General features: G+C 43.7%; 1 pseudogene; it reads right to left on the bottom strand.

The window, feature by feature from the left end:
* Positions 1–1,140: 1,140 nt before the first annotated feature.
* Positions 1,141–3,044, bottom strand: LOC149133210 (uncharacterized; annotated as a pseudogene).
* Between the last annotated feature and the right edge of the window lie 220 nt (positions 3,045–3,264).

Genomic DNA, 3,264 nt, shown 5'->3' with positions numbered 1-3,264 from the left:
CATATGTATGTATGTGTGTGTATGTGTGCGTGTGTGTGTATGTGTGTGCGTGTGTGTGTATGTGTCTATTTACACTTGTGTTTCAATCAGTTTATCGGACTTCAAGCTTTTCTAACACATTTTTCCACTTATTTTACTTCACAGCTAAACGCCAAGAAACATCACATTCTTTCGTTTATACACTTGCACACATAAATAACACTTTCCACCTCTGCTCGTACGGCTTTATTCTCCACCCGCAATCCTCTCACGTGCTTACATACACGCTTTACCACTACTCACCAACATTTCGCACCTCTGTACGCATTTATACACACACACTACATGCTCATGCACACACCATTCCCTCTTATGCTTGCCTCCAGACATAGACATCCTGTGATACATGTATCTACACCCCCACTCCTTTCTCCTTTCTTAATTCTCCCCCTCCCCTATCATACAACAGCATTCGTCTCTGGTTTCTAACCTGTCGCCTTAACTTTCGCGTCCTCTCTCATACCATCGAGATAAATTCTACAGGTGTGTATACGTGTGCATGTATGCTTGTGTGTGTGTGTGTGTGCATGCGTGTATGTTCACGCGTGTGTATGTGCATGTGTATATGCGTGTGTGTATGTATATGCGTATTGAGTGTGGGGAGATGTGTGCATGTGTGGGTGCGTGTGTCTTTTTTTTTTTAGATGAACAAAAAATAATTCCACAACAACCAGAACTACCATTTCAACAATCCACAGAACGACACCAACCAAACACTGCCTGAATAAGGAAAAGTATATATGAACTGAATTGAATTGAACTGGTTTCAGCTCACGAACTGTGACCATGCTGGGGAAACACCACTTGATGTTATGACATACACATTTTTTACTTCGCAAAAAAAAGTGTTTTAGAACCTCCCTTCGAAGGTTGAGATCTAGGTTTAATGAGACCTGACCGTAAGTTTTTATCGGGGATTCACCGCGTGCAGGTTAATGGCAGATTGCTTCGGCTTGTCTGAAGTAAGACGCAAAGGCCAGATAGAACAGCTGGATCCAGTGTCAACCATGAACGATTCGTTAGAAACACGATCCTTAACAAAGAATGCACGATGAGATGAAAAATTGCGGTCAGAAATTGACGCGTTCAAATCTTCCGCAACTAGTTTCCCGACAGCTTGAACGAACAGGGCTGGATGCATCGACGGGCTTCGTCCTTAAATCTGGCATGGTACCAGCAGAGATTGGAAACCGTTGGAGCAGAACTAGACGACCGTGGCTTAGAACGGCTTCTACTGCGAGGACAACGAGAGTTGGCGTGTTCCTACCACAGTGTGTCCATGCGACGTGTTAATGCATCGACTCTCTCCAAAATGTCGTCATGTGACGAGGCAGGAGACTCTGTAGTGGTAGAGGAAGCTACTATGGGGTCCGAACAGGTATGGTGAGGTGCGGGCTGCACAGTAAACTCTATGATCTTGTCCGCCATGGTGGTTATCTGATCGTGCGAATTGGAGTCGACCGTTGTGGCCAGTATCGATTGGACATTCGGCGGTAGACGAGAGAAAAACAATTTTCTTAGCAGAGGATTGTCCTCAAGTGGAGAGTCGCTGAGTTCTCGCAACTGACGAAGAAACTCAGATGGGGTCCTATCTCCCAGGTGTTCATCCTGCATCAGTGTCCGGAATTTACTCTGCGCGGATTGTGTGTTCCGATGGAAAACTTCGGATTTGACGGACGCGTAAGTCGCGTCCGGATATGGGTCACTGATGAGATCTTTCACCGAGCGTGCAAGAGGTGAATGCATTCCATAGTTCAAAAGGTTCAGTTGCTGTTGGTGAGGCACAGCATGGGCGGAAAAATATGCATCCAATTGAGCAAACGAGTGTGACGTCACCAGAGTATGTGGGCAAGCTGGGAAGACTCATCTTTTACAGATGAAAGAAAGGAAAAAGGAAAACAGTATGGGAATGTACAAAACTCTCACAGAGAAAAAGACCAAAGAACCGACAAAAGTACTGTTGGAATAATAAACGTGTGCGCAGAAGAAAAAATTTCGTAACAAAATTTTTGATTTTTTTTTTGTACTGTGTGCAGAAAGGAAAAAAAAAAAAATTTTAGTCGCTAAACTTGTGTTACAGTCCGCTGAAAAAAAAATATTTCTTCCTTTTTTTTTTCAAGGTGGTTTTCTGTCTCTGACAACATGTGAGGCGTCAGAACATGGCGGTAGACGGGAACGATGGCTGTAGGCTTCAGCAGGAAAAATGGCGAAAACAAAACGGCGGGAAACAATCTCGTCATTTCAAGTTTACCGGCTCGTTACTAGCACTTTTCGTCGTTTCTCAACATGGTGTCGTTTGTTTACTTCGTCTATGGAGATCGTACCTCGGGGGAAAACGAGCAGGAGACGAATTTGTGGTTCTTCTACTCATTCGTGTGTATAAGTTTGTACCCCTTTTCTGTTTTGAGGTAGATGGAACACACGAACATAGAAAGACACAAGGCGCAGCACAGAGAAGCGACTGGCTAGAGGGAATATCTACAACATTCAACAACTGGAAGGTGTGAAGTCGTCTACGTGTGAAGCTCATTCTTTTAGGAATTGTAACGATGGCGAAACTTTTGTATTCAAACTCGGGCTGTGAAGTTGATGGCCCGCTTGCTTGAAATATGTCCTCTCGTTGCTGCATTTAGAAACTAAGCTCTTCGTTCGAGTGAGCCATTTTAACAATGATAGAGGCTTTCGGCTGCTGAAAATCCTTTTAGACTTGGGTCACCATTTTATAATGGAAAGAAGGTTTATATGATACTTTTGGGATATCTTCTTCCATTATGATTATTTTGTTGATTCAAGGAGCTGGAAATACGAAGAATGAAGTTCTCAGGCGGAGTAAATTCAATAATCGTTTATTCACAGATGCTTCGTACAAGGGGTTTGCTTTCAGTAACCATCTTCACAGCAGTGCGTAGTTAGTCTTCTCTCCCATACACGTGAGGTTCAATAACGCGTGGAGACAATGCATGTGGTAAAAGTCCGCTGTGAGCTCCTGGCTTCGAAGTGTCTTCTCGGCGTAAGCGTGAGAAGAATGAGAGGGAAAAAGTTGTCTTTTCCTTAAATAATGGTTGCAGGCGAGATCTCATTTTTTGTCTCGCGTATGGCAATGGTTGCAGGCGATATCTTGCTGTTTCAAAATGGCCTCGCTACAGGTGCCTCGCTACAGGTGCCTCGTTACAGGTGCTAAACAAAACAACATATACACACACATACACACATATATATCACTTT

The sequence above is a fragment of the Octopus bimaculoides genome, chromosome 11 (genome assembly GCF_046866305.1).
Source record: "Octopus bimaculoides isolate indiv1 chromosome 11, ASM4686630v1, whole genome shotgun sequence".
NCBI classification, from domain to species: Eukaryota; Metazoa; Mollusca; class Cephalopoda; order Octopoda; family Octopodidae; genus Octopus; species Octopus bimaculoides.
This window is presented reverse-complemented; position numbering and strand designations above follow the sequence as displayed.